The sequence below is a fragment of the Phocoena phocoena genome, chromosome 2 (assembly GCF_963924675.1).
Source record: "Phocoena phocoena chromosome 2, mPhoPho1.1, whole genome shotgun sequence".
In the NCBI taxonomy this organism is placed as follows: Eukaryota; Metazoa; Chordata; class Mammalia; order Artiodactyla; family Phocoenidae; genus Phocoena; species Phocoena phocoena.
Window position 1 is genome coordinate 3,869,636 of NC_089220.1, and position 12,868 is coordinate 3,882,503.

General features: G+C 34.2%; 10 non-coding genes and 1 pseudogene across 10 annotated transcripts; all 11 read right to left on the reverse strand.

The window, feature by feature from the left end:
- Window positions 1-365: 365 nt before the first annotated feature.
- On the reverse strand, window positions 366-440 carry LOC136119642 (small nucleolar RNA SNORD113/SNORD114 family). The gene has a single exon (XR_010655615.1). It is a non-coding gene; the product is annotated as a small nucleolar RNA SNORD113/SNORD114 family (small nucleolar RNA).
- A 733-nt stretch (window positions 441-1,173) lies between these two features.
- On the reverse strand, window positions 1,174-1,249 carry LOC136119686 (small nucleolar RNA SNORD113/SNORD114 family). Its single transcript, XR_010655653.1, has one exon. It is a non-coding gene; the product is annotated as a small nucleolar RNA SNORD113/SNORD114 family (small nucleolar RNA).
- Window positions 1,250-2,134: 885 nt separating this feature from the next.
- Window positions 2,135-2,207, reverse strand: LOC136119657 (small nucleolar RNA SNORD113/SNORD114 family). Its single transcript, XR_010655627.1, has one exon. It is a non-coding gene; the product is annotated as a small nucleolar RNA SNORD113/SNORD114 family (small nucleolar RNA).
- A 1,585-nt stretch (window positions 2,208-3,792) lies between these two features.
- On the reverse strand, window positions 3,793-3,867 carry LOC136119654 (small nucleolar RNA SNORD113/SNORD114 family). The gene has a single exon (XR_010655624.1). It is a non-coding gene; the product is annotated as a small nucleolar RNA SNORD113/SNORD114 family (small nucleolar RNA).
- Window positions 3,868-4,751: 884 nt separating this feature from the next.
- Window positions 4,752-4,826, reverse strand: LOC136119639 (small nucleolar RNA SNORD113/SNORD114 family). The gene has a single exon (XR_010655612.1). It is a non-coding gene; the product is annotated as a small nucleolar RNA SNORD113/SNORD114 family (small nucleolar RNA).
- A 921-nt stretch (window positions 4,827-5,747) lies between these two features.
- LOC136119661 (small nucleolar RNA SNORD113/SNORD114 family) lies at window positions 5,748-5,820 on the reverse strand. Its single transcript, XR_010655630.1, has one exon. It is a non-coding gene; the product is annotated as a small nucleolar RNA SNORD113/SNORD114 family (small nucleolar RNA).
- Window positions 5,821-6,472: 652 nt separating this feature from the next.
- Window positions 6,473-6,547, reverse strand: LOC136119636 (small nucleolar RNA SNORD113/SNORD114 family). The gene has a single exon (XR_010655609.1). It is a non-coding gene; the product is annotated as a small nucleolar RNA SNORD113/SNORD114 family (small nucleolar RNA).
- A 911-nt stretch (window positions 6,548-7,458) lies between these two features.
- LOC136119651 (small nucleolar RNA SNORD113/SNORD114 family) lies at window positions 7,459-7,530 on the reverse strand. Its single transcript, XR_010655622.1, has one exon. It is a non-coding gene; the product is annotated as a small nucleolar RNA SNORD113/SNORD114 family (small nucleolar RNA).
- A 655-nt stretch (window positions 7,531-8,185) lies between these two features.
- LOC136119638 (small nucleolar RNA SNORD113/SNORD114 family) lies at window positions 8,186-8,260 on the reverse strand. The gene has a single exon (XR_010655611.1). It is a non-coding gene; the product is annotated as a small nucleolar RNA SNORD113/SNORD114 family (small nucleolar RNA).
- A 1,381-nt stretch (window positions 8,261-9,641) lies between these two features.
- Window positions 9,642-9,712, reverse strand: LOC136119653 (small nucleolar RNA SNORD113/SNORD114 family; annotated as a pseudogene).
- Window positions 9,713-11,552: 1,840 nt separating this feature from the next.
- Window positions 11,553-11,625, reverse strand: LOC136119683 (small nucleolar RNA SNORD113/SNORD114 family). The gene has a single exon (XR_010655650.1). It is a non-coding gene; the product is annotated as a small nucleolar RNA SNORD113/SNORD114 family (small nucleolar RNA).
- Between the last annotated feature and the right edge of the window lie 1,243 nt (window positions 11,626-12,868).

Here is a 12,868-nt window from a genome sequence, read left to right on the forward strand (position 1 = left end):
ATTTCACACTTTTACAATATAGTGAATACTTGAGAAAAAAAAACTCTCAAAGACATGAATTTATACTGTATTACTCACATTGGTCTATAGAGCACAGGACTGTGCAAGATGCTTCAACCCACCAGCATGCGTCCATTCTGAGGAGTACAGAGCAGAGCAGAAAAAAAAAATTTGAGACGTTCTCTGAATTGGTCCTGGTTTTCTTCATTTTATTTACTCGGACATGAAAGTTTTTACTATTTTCCATAATTTATACACATATATAAGCATAAATATAAATATAATATGATCCTTAAAAAAACGATCCTAACATCTTTCCATAAGATCACTTCAAACAGAGGCAACAGATTATATTTCCTTTTTGATTGGACCTCAGAGTTTCAGACACAAAGTAGTCATCGTCCATGGCTCATACTCCACCAACGGTCATCACTGGTCCACGCCTGAGCCTCTGTTTCTTCATTCTCTGGACATTTTCTAGGACTGGTGTTTTGGATTATATTTCACACTTTTAACAGTGCAGTGAATACCCTTAAAAAAAACCTTCTTAAACACAAGAACTTAACCTTTACTCACATTCATCTCTAGGCTCTTAACACACAGAGGAAACCATAGACAATGCTTGAATCAGCTTGAGTGTGTCGATTCTGGGGAGTACAAGATGAGGCGGGTGATTAAAAATCTAGACCTTTCAAAAGAAGATCCACATCAGTCTTTGTTTACATCATTTCATTTTTTCATTTACAAAGGTATTTATTAATTTTTCTGAATATATGTACATATGAGATATATACATATGAAACAAGATTGACATCCTCTACTGAGACAGACCCAGGCCTATAAAACTAGGTATTACTTATCAAGGTCAGTGTCTGTATGATCCTTAGGAAAAGAGGTAACACCGTTGGTCCATTTATTTCTCAACATGCATCAGTTTCCTCAGTTTATATTAATAGTATTTCTTGCCTCTCGTGTATATTCATAGGTGGGCAAAGCATCATCCTCATTTTTATTTATTTGTATTTTGTTTATTGGCTCTATCACTGATCGATTTATATTAATAATATATAAGTCCATGAATCCAAAATTACAAGAACAGTATCCTTGTAAACTCTTAACATCGATCCACAGGATCATTTGTGAGAGAGGAAACAGATTAGATTTTGTTTTGTGTTGGACCTCAGACTTCCAAACATGTGGCATTCATCGTATTAAGACTCCTAGGTCATCAGACATCATCACTAATCTGGGGTTGGGCCCCTTTTTCTTCATTCTCCTCTACAGTTGTTTATACATTAATTCATCAACCTACTAATAAAAATTAAGTAAATGTATGTGAATTACAAAAATGCAAGGACAAGAGCCTTCAGTATCCCTGTCATTTATCTTTAGAATCATTGCCTAATTGAATATACCTCTTCCATTAATCATCATTGTTGTAAAAACATTAATCAACATAATGTTTCAGACACTTTCAATTTAATCGCTGGACCATAGTTGGTCTTTTTTCTTATATTTAATACATTTTTAATTATTACAGGGATACCCTGAACAAATCACCCAAACCAGGACAAGAACTTTGATTATTACTCACACTGGACTTAATGCTCCTACACAGAGATGCTCCCATGAGCTCCTGCGTTCAGGGTCCTCTTTCTGAGAAGTACAAAGCAAAACAGATATAACAAGATCAAGACATTATCTCCATTGTTCTGCGCACTCCACCTTACATTTAGTCAATCATTTAGTAATATGTTAATCTGGGATAATGCTTAACAAATTTCCTCTTTAAAAAATGAATAAGATCAGACTCGCTATGGACTCAGAATAAGAACGTCTCTATTAGCATGAGCCAAAGAGGTAAGGCACTCGAACCACTTATTTTTCGTAACGGCATTCAGTATTCTCAGCACATTTTAACAGTTCCCATTGCCTTACCCCATACCTCAAGAGTGCATATGCTTCATGCTCAGTGTCCTCGCTGTTTTATATTTGTACACTGATTCTTTAATTGATCCATTTACAATAAAAGAATCAAAATTCACAGAAATAGTCTAAGAAAATAGTCCCTTTAGATTCCTAAAATCAGTCTATAGGATTTCAAGCAGAGGCAACAGACTATATTTCTTTCTGATTGGACCTCAGATTCCAGAATGAAGTAGTCATCATCCACGACTCATACTCCACCAGCGGTCATCATCGATCCACATATCAGCCTCTTTTTGCTCATCCCCCTGTACAGTAGCTCATTAATTAATTTCTTATCCACTGATATTAATTTTTAAAACCCCATGATTCACATAAAAACAAAGAATAAGAACCTTGGGGCTTCCCTGGTGGTGCAGTGGTTGAGAATCTACCTGTCAATGCAGGGGACACGGGTTCTAGCCCTGGTCTGGGAAGATCCCACAGGCCGCGGAGCAAGTGGGCCTGTGAGCCACAATTACTGAGCCTGCGCGTCTGGAGCCTGTGCTCCACAACAACAGAGGCCACAATAGCGAAAGGCCCGTGCACCGCAATGAAGAGTGGCCCCCGCTTGCCACAACTAGAGAAAGCCCTCGCGCAGAAACAAAGACCCAACACAGCCATAAATAAATAAATAAGATAAATTTAAGAATAAGAACCTTGACTATTTTACTTCTGTCCATAGAATCATTTATCACATTGATATCTCTCTTTCATTAATTACTCTTACAATACCATAAATTGATTAATAAATACTATTGGGAATAATCCCATATTTATCACTGGCCATGGATGGCCAATAAGTACACTTTTTAAAAAAATGTTTCAAATGAAGACATGAACGTTATTACTCACATTGGTCTCTAACACCAAAGACGTGGAGACAACCAGAGAACGTGACCACAAGAGAATTTTCCAATCAGCTCGACTGGTCCATTCTGAGGAATATAAAGCAGAGTAGATGATGTTTTAAAAATGAGACTGGGCTTCCCTGGTGGCGCAGTGGTTAAGAATCCTCCTGCCGATGCAGGGGACATGGGTTTGAGCCCTAGTCCGGAAAGATCCCACATGCCACGGAGCAACTAAGCCCGTGTGCCACAACTACTGAGCCTGCGCTCTAGAGCCCACGAGCCGCAACTACTGAGCCTATGTGCCACAACTACTAAAGCCCGTGCGCCTAGAGCCCGTGTTCCACAACACGAGAAGCCACCGCAATGAGAAGCCTGCGCACCACAACGAAGAGTAGCCCCCACTCGCCGCAACTAGAGAAAGCCGGCGCGCAGCAACGAAGACCCGACGCAGCAAAAAATAAATAAATAAAATAAATTTATGAAAATGAGACCTTGTCTGAATGGATTTTTCCTTTTCACAATATATTCGTTCAGTCCTTTAGGTAGTTATTAATTTTTCATAATTTAGATTTTACCTCTTAACAAAAGGAACAACCTTAAATTTGAGACTGATCTAGAAAATAAAATTGACTCTAATTATGAATCTATATGATCCTTATCCAAAGAGGTGACACTCTTGATACATTTATTTCTAAAGAGGCATCAATATTTTCAATTTTTATTAATAGTAATTCTTGCCTTACCACAAATGCTCACAGTTGAACAATGCTTCACTCTCTTTTTATCTGTTTATTTATTATTTCTTTAATGGTCCTTTATTTATTGATACTTCTTCAACAGTAATATCATTCATCCATTCATTAACAATAATAAATTTAATCAATGAATCCAGGGTAAGAACATGATCTCTGTATATTTCTAATATCTGCCTCCAAGATCATTTCCAACACAGGTATTTGACGAATTATGTTTTGTGTTGGACCTCAAAGTTCCAGACACATATTATTCATCATCCACAACACATACACCACCAGTTGTCTTCATTGGTTCAGGTTTGGCTGTCTTTTTCCTCATTCATGTATCAAGTAAATCATTAATTTATTAATAACAATAAAATAAACACATAATTCACAAAATCCAAGAATAGGATCCTTGAATATTCCCAACATCTGTCTATAGAACTATTTCACACATGGACTGATTCTCTTTATTAACCAACCTCAATGGTGCACAATACTGATGACTCAACATAATGTTTCATATCATATTTATCATTGGGCCATAGTTAACTTTTTTATTATGTTTAATACTTTTAATAATTCAATGAATACCTTTAAACAAATGACCCAGTCTAAGATGACAAACTTGACCATTACTCACCTTTGTCTCTTTCTAATACAGAGGCAATAGGACAATCTTGATCACAGCAGAAGCTGAAATCAGCTGGGGCATCAATTCTGAATAGTACCAAGCAGAGCAGGTGATAAAAAGTTTGATATTCTCTCCATTGATCCATACTTTCCACCATTCATATACGTAGTCATTTAGGTATTTATTAATTTATGGTAATATTTATTTGTTTTTTCCTTAATAAAACAAACATCAAGCTTGCAATAGACTCAGATCAATAACTGAATATTACGTATCACTGTCTATATCATCCTTACGCAAAAATGCATAATATACTTGATCTGTTAATTATCCATTCTAACTTATATTAATATTATTTCTCTTTACTATGTATTTAAGTAATGAACAGTACTTAACCCTCTTCATCTTTAGTCACTTATATACTTGTTTATTCGGCCAGTAACATTTTATAATAATATTTTTAAAAACTCGTGAACCACAAAGAATAAAACAAGGTCCCTATATATTCCTGACATCTGTCTATAGGAACACTTCCAGCGGAGGAAATGGACTAGATTTCTTTTGCTGGACCTCAGAGTTTCAGACACGCAGTATTCATCATATACGACTCATATGCCATCAGTCATCATCAATGGTCCAAGCTTAGACTCTTTTTCTTTATTCTCATCGACATTTGTTTACTGATCACTTTATTAATTCATTAATAATAATAAAATAAATATCTGTGAGTCAAAAAACTCAAGGACAGGATCTTAAATACTAACTTCTGCCTATAGAATCTTTTGCCTCATGGAATGTACTTATTTCAATAATCATCCTCATTGTGGCAAATATCGATTAATCAACACAAAGTTTCATGTCAATTCCATGGTAATCATTAAGCCATGTTTGGCCATCTTTGAATATATTTAATAATTTTTAGTATCACACTGAATATCCTATACAAACCACCTAAACCATGAGAGGAATCTGTTGTTCACATTGGTCTTCATGCTCTTACACACAGGGGCATCCATGGAGGTCCTGATCATGGCCAAATACATAAATAGGTTCCAGTGTATCCATTCTGAGGCGTAAAAAGCAGGAGAGATAATAACAACATTGAGATACTCATTATTGATCCACACATTCCACCTTCATCTAGTCAGTCATTTAGGAATATAATAAATTCAGGTCATATTTCCTATTTTTCTCTTAGAAAAGAGAACAATATCAAACCTGGTACTACCATAGAATAAGAACTTTGACTGTTATTCATTTTCTATATCATTCTTAGCCAAAGATGTAAGACATTTGCACCATTTACATTTCCAAATGGACTTCAGTATTTTCAATCAATATTAATAGCTTTTATTGCCTTACCACATATATTAAGAGTGAATATGCTTCAACCTCTTCATCTTAACTTATTTATACTTATACTTATTTCTTTGGGCTATTTTTTTAAAGTAAAATCAAAATTCATGAACACAAAACAAGAAAATTGCTCTTTTTTTTTCCTAATATTTGTCTGTGGTGTAATACCAAATAGAGGCAACAGATTATATTTCTTTTTTTTAACTGAACCTGAGTTTCAGACACGTAGTATTCATCATCCATGACTCATATGATATCAGTCATCATCATTGGTCCATACATGGGCCTCTATTTCTTCATTCTCATCTGCATAAGTTCATTGATTAACTCATTATTACTAATATTAATTCTATTCCACACTTCTAACAATACAGTGACTATTTGAGGAAAAAAAGAAGCTCTCAAAGACATGAATTTGCTTACTGCATTACTCACATTGGTCTATAGAGCACATGACCATGAAAGATGCTTAAATCCACTAGCGTGCATCCATTCTGAGGAGTACAGAGCAGAGCAGATGATAGAAAAAAATTGAGACTTTCTCTAAATTGGTCCTTGTTTTCCTCATTTCATTTACTCAGTCACAAAGGTATTTATTATTTTCCATGATTTATACACATATATAAGCATAAATGTGAATATAATGACATGATCCTTAGAAAAAGAGCTAACACCCTTGGTCCATCCATTTATTAATATGCATCAGTTTCTTCAATTTATATTAATAGTACTTCTTGCCTCACCACATATACTCATGGTTGATAAGGCTTCATTCTTGTTTTTATTTAGTTATACTTTGTTTATTGGTTCTATCATTGATCTATTTATATTAATAACATAGAAATTCATGGATCCAAAATTAGAAGAACAATATCCTTGTTTATAGGGATGATTTGCAAGAGAGGAAACAGACTAGATTTTGTTTTGTGTTGGACCTCAGACTTCCAGACACATGGTATTCATCGTATATGACTCCTACGCCACCAGATGTCATCATTGGTCCAGCTTTGCGACTCTTTTTTTTCCTCCCATCTACTTCTGTTTAGTGATTAATTTATCAATTTACTGATGGTAATTAAATAAATATCTATGAGTCACAAAAGCTCAAGGACAAGGGCCTTCAGTATCTTTATAATTTTCTTTAGAACCGCTGCCTAATTGAGTACACTTCTTTCATTAATCACCCTCATTATTCTAAAGATAGATTAATCAACAGAATGATTCATACATTTCCAATTTAATGACTGGACCATGGTTAGTATTTTTTCTTATAGTGAATTTTTTTTAATATTTCAAAGAATACCCTAAACAAACTACCCACAGTAAGATGAGACCACTGACTATTACTCACGTTGGTTTCCATGTACAGGCAAATTCAGAGACTGTTGACCAAGACATATGTTTAAATCAGCTAAAGCGTGTCCATTCTAAAGCACAGAATGCAGAGTAGATGATAACATGATTGAGATGTTTCCTCTACTGATCTTTGTATCTACATTTAATTTTCAGTGATTATGTTATATATGAATTGGGTAATATATAACTTTTTCCTAAGAAAACAAACCACATTGAACTTTCTACTAACCCAGAGTAAATACTGGCCATTATTTATATTATCTATAACATCCTTAGCTAGAGGAAACACCCTTGAACCATTTATTTCTTAACTGACTTAGTGTTTCCATATTTATTAATATTATCTCTAGCCTTAACTTTCTTCATAATTGGACGATGCTTCACCTCTTCATCTTATTTAGTTACATCTGTACATTGATTCTTTATTGATCCATTTATTATAATAGAATCAAAATCCATAAACACAATGACCCCTGAGCATGAGCTTTATAAAATAAATCCTAAATCTGTCTATAGGATCATTTCCAACAGAGGCAATAAACTAGATTTCTTTTTTATATTGGACCTCAGAGTTCCAGACACGTATGCATCATCCACGATGCATATGCCACCAGTGGTCATCACTGCTCCAGGTTTGGCCTCTTTTCTTCCCCACTCTCATCTACCTTTGTTTAGTAATTAATTCAACAAATTCTCTAATAGGAATAAAATGGATACCTATGAAGCACAAAAAACCTAGAACATAGGCCTTGAATAGTTTAACTTCTGTCTATAGAATCGTTTACTACACTGATATAGCTCTTTCATTAATTACCCTCAAAGGTTCATATAGGAAGTAATCAATATAATGCTGCATTGTTAATCAACGGACCACGTCTGGCATTCTTTGCTTATATTTCATACTTTTCAAATAGGGTGTTTACCCATAAAAACTCACATTTGTCTCTATGTGTCAAACACAGAGACAGCCAGACATCTTGTGACCTTAGATGAATCCTTAAATCAGCTCCAATGTATCCATGCTGAGAAGTACAAAGCACAGAAGGTGGTTTTAAAAAATTGAGACCTTGTCTGCATTGACTTTGCTCTCCACGTTTCAGCTCTTCAGCCTCTTAGGGATTTATTAACTTTCATAATTTACAGTGTGCTTCATTTCATTTATCTGTTTATACGAATAAAATCAAAGTTCTTGAACACAAAAACCAAGAACACAATCCTTGTATATTACTAACAGCTGTGAGTATGGCAATTTCCAACAGAGAAAATAGACTAGGTCTCCTATTGTGATGGACCTCAGAGTTCTTGACACATAGTATTCATCATCCGTGACTCATACACTACCAGTGGTCATCATTGGTCCAGGCTCAGCCCACTTTTTCTTCATTCACTTCTACATTCCTTTACCGATTAACTTACCAATAAAGCAACAATTGTAAAATAAATATCTATGAGTCAAAAAAACCTTGAAAATAAAACCTTCAAGAATCTCTACAAACATATGGACACCAAGGGGGGAAAGCGCAGGGGGGGTGGGGGGATGAATTGGGAGATTGGGATTGACGTGTACACACTAATATGTATAAAATAGACAACTAATAAGAGCCTGCTGTATAAAAAATTAATTAATTAAATAAAGCTCAAAGAAAAAAGAATCTCTAACATGTCTCTATAGAATCATTTGCCTCCTTGAATTTACATTTCGCTAATCACCTACGTGGTTGCAAATACTGATTCATCAATATAATGTTTCATGTCAGTTCCGTATTTATTAGGGGGCCATGCTTGGCCTTTTTTATTATATTTAACTATTTTTTAATATTACAGTTAACGTCCTAAACAAACCACCAGAAACAAGACAAGAACTTTGACTATTTCTTACACTTAGAGCTCACGATCATGCAAGACATTTAAGTTGGCTTGGTGCACCCACTCTAAGAAGTACAAAGCAGAGAAGATTAAAAAAAAAAAACTGAGATATTATCTTCATTAATCCTTGTATTTCACCTTTGATTACATCAGTAATTTAGGTATTCATTAAGTGGGGTAATATTTATTGATATTTCCCTCAAAATAACATCAAACTTGCCACTGAGCCAGAATAGGAATAATAATTATTACTTGTACTTTCTATAGAACCATTAGCCAAAGAAATATCATAAAACCATGTCCTTCTTAATTGAATCAGTGTTTTTAACATATATTAACAGATTCTCTTACTTCATGACATATTATCATAATTGGACAATGCTTCACCCTCTTTATTTATTTGTATACAGTTGACCCTTGAACAACACGGGTTTGAACTGCATGGGTCCATTTGTACATGGATTTTTTTCAATAAATATAGTACCTGCATTTTCATTTTAGGGATCTTTAAATTAACTGAGTGTGGGAAAAATTTGTGTTTGATTAGAGATCACAACATGTGGTATGAAAAGAACCAGGGTTTGAGTCCTGATTCTATCCAAATTATTTAAGATTCCTGGCCTTGGGTGAGTCATTTATCAATTCCTTTGCTTCTGAAGCAGAGATAACCGTACAAGGACTTTCGACTGCGTGGGGTTACACCACGTTGTTCAAGGGTCAACTGTATTTACTGATTGATTCTTTCATTGATCCACCTGTAATAACAGAATCAAATTCCATAACAAAAACTAAGAACAAGATCCTTGAATATTACTAACATATGTCCACAGGATAATTTCTAACGGATGTATGGTATAGACTAGATTTCTTACTGGGTTGGACCTCAGAGTTCCAGACAAGTACTCATCATCCATGACTCACACCCCACCAGCATCACCATTGGTCCAGGATTGGCCCTCATTACCTTCAATCATGTCTGCATGTTTTTATTGATTAAGCCATCAATTCACTAGTAATAATAAAATAAATGTCTGGAGGTCATAAAAACTTGAAACAAGATCCTTGAATATCTCTAACATTTCTCTATAGAATTACTTCCCACTGACAATATATATATATTTCATTAATTGGCCACAATGTTTTCTATATAGATTAATTAATACAATACTTTATATTGACCCCATTTTACTGTCTGAATGTGACAAAACCATGTCTTTATAGAGGGAGGTTTAAATCAACTGTGACTCAAATTAAAATTGATAATACATTGTACATTAATTAATTAATTGAATAATTAACTGTGAAAATAAATAAAATGTCTTTCTTTTTTCTCCTTAATTGACCACAGATATACTGAATTGGCCCGCACATGATCTCCATTCATTTAATTTGTACATGTAGCCATTTATTCCCTTCCAATAACAGAGTTAACACCCATGACAAACCACCAAACCAGAAGCAATTACTTTGACTGCTACTTACGTAAGTTTCTATAGTCCTTAATTGAATCATTGTGCATCCAGTCTGTAGAGTACAAAGCAAATATGAAAATAGACAGATTAGATTAGGTAGATAGATAGATAGATAGAAAGGGCTAGATTCAGATTTTTCTAGTTGACTTCAAGTCAACAACTGATGAGGAATAAACCTTAAGTGCTTGTTGTATATTAAAACTCTCCATGGTATATTGCTTGATTGATTGAATCAAGTATTAAATGTAACAAATATAATGAACACCTCTGAAAGCAACACCGGACAAAAGAATAAGAACTATGTGTGTCCCCTACCCAGTCAGGTAAGAGCTACAACAACTTTCTAAATGAACCTTTCTTGGAGAGAATCGGTTAATCTGAGTCTTAGATTCGAGCACATTCTCAGCAATTGTCCATGCTTGTCCCATCTTTATATATGTATGTATGTATATAGCTATACATGGAGTCATTTTATCTTCCATTTTTTTAAAGTAATTGCACCAACAAGCCAGGAAGAGAAATCCTCTCTAAGTATATTGACCATTTCAAAAATTAAGAGCCTAGGTCTACATTTTTTATCTAGAGAGCAGCTGTTAGAACTGGATTAATCACTCTCCTTGTTTCAAAACACATGGTCCTCACTGGGCCATGCGTTACCTTCTTTCAAGGAACTGATTAAAATATCAACTTATTCCTTGATACATTTATAATAATAGCATTAATACTGTGACTCCACAGAAACAGAACAATATTAATGCCTGTGCATATGCTCATTAGGCACAGAAAAAAGATCAGGTCATTCTTTCTTGTTCTTTTTTTAATTAAAAAGTAGAAGATCATTGAATTAATCATAACTTGTCATGTGACATTCTCAACATAGGTCCAAGTATAAGCCCACTCTCAATTATGTAGTTATTTAATCAATAATTAAGTAAATGTTTTGCCCTTCTCTTAATAAAACAAAAACCAACAACCCAACCCAGGAAAACAGCATGAGCTCTTACACCCATTTATCGAAACGCTCTTTACTCAAAAGGGTCAGCTTTAATCAATTTATTTTACTGGAACTCAGTGCTTCAGAAATGTATTAATAATGATTTTTATATCACATATATTACATTACATTCTCCCATATTTGGACCAGGAATAAACCATTTTGTCCTTATTCATGTATACTTTCTTGATTTATTCATGCACTGATTTACTGAAAACACAATACTCAGAAACCCAAGCACAAGAACAAACTCTTGAATATTTTTAACTCTTTGAACAAGTTCATTTCCTGTACAGATAAAGAGGAATGAATCTTTTTGTAATGGACCTCAGAGTTATAGGGTTTAATCAAAGTCCTTGACTTCAGACACCCCAGGGTACTCATCATCGATCCAGGCTAAGCAATCTTTTTCTTCATTTATACCTTTGTTCATTGATCCATTCATTGAGCCACCAACAGTAATAACATCAATATCCATGAATTTAAAAAAAGCCAAGAACAAGACCCTTGAATATGACCAACATCTGTGTATAGGCTCTTTTCCCATAAACTAGATCTTTCTCAATAGATGAGATCTCTTTTTGTAGTGGCCCTCATTGAGGTATGTATGGATCAATTATCATCCTTGCTTTCTATGCTTCCCCTTCCAGCTCTCTTGCGTCTTCCCAATCTAAATAATTCAACAAACACTAATGAAAAATTCACTCCAAGATCTTTTGACTATTATTATTTTAGTTTAGTCATTAGAATCCTTACCCCCAAATGTAACAGTCAAGATCTTCCTCAAAACAGACTGATTAAAGCAGCCACGGTCTTCATTCTGTGGAGTCAAATGCCAATGTTCAAAAGAATGAACAGTCCAGAATTAGATTGATTTAAAAGGACATTAGTTGCGTGGTACTAGGTTAATCATTAAGTTGATTCAAGTGTCATTTTCATCACTGACCTGAGAACAGCACTCCTTTTTATTACTTGATTTAACTATTACTTATAAATAATATAATGAACACTGTTGAATTCATCACTCAAAAATAAGAACTATGACTATTGCTCATATCTGTCTATAGACCCCTACTCACATAGGTAAGAGCCTAGATAACCGTTTTTTAATGGTCTTAATTTGTGTAGAAATGGTTGAATTTAAAATCTGTGATTTATGGCATAGTCTCACCAAGGTCTATGCTTGACCCTACTCATATATTAATTCAATTGTTCATTGTTTTATTTATTCATTTATGGAATTATTCATGGAATACTTGATCTATGTTCAAATATACAAACACACGCACACACAAAGTGATAAACCCATGAACAACCCAGAATAGAAATGATCTTCATGTACATGTCTATATGTTCATACCTAAACTAGGAAGAGAGGATTAGTAGTATACATAAAGATTAGTCATTATTCTTGCTTCTTACTGAGCCATGTTTGCCTCCTTTTAGACTATTGACTGTGATTAGGACTTCATCTATTTACATGTAAGAATACATCAATATCTAGGAATTAACTAACATTAGATAGGAAACTTGAATAATATTTATTGTCTCCATATGTCTATTTCACTACACAGAGGTTTAAAAACTAGATGCTTTTATCATTTTTAATAAAACTCAGTGAACAGAGTTGGATTAAT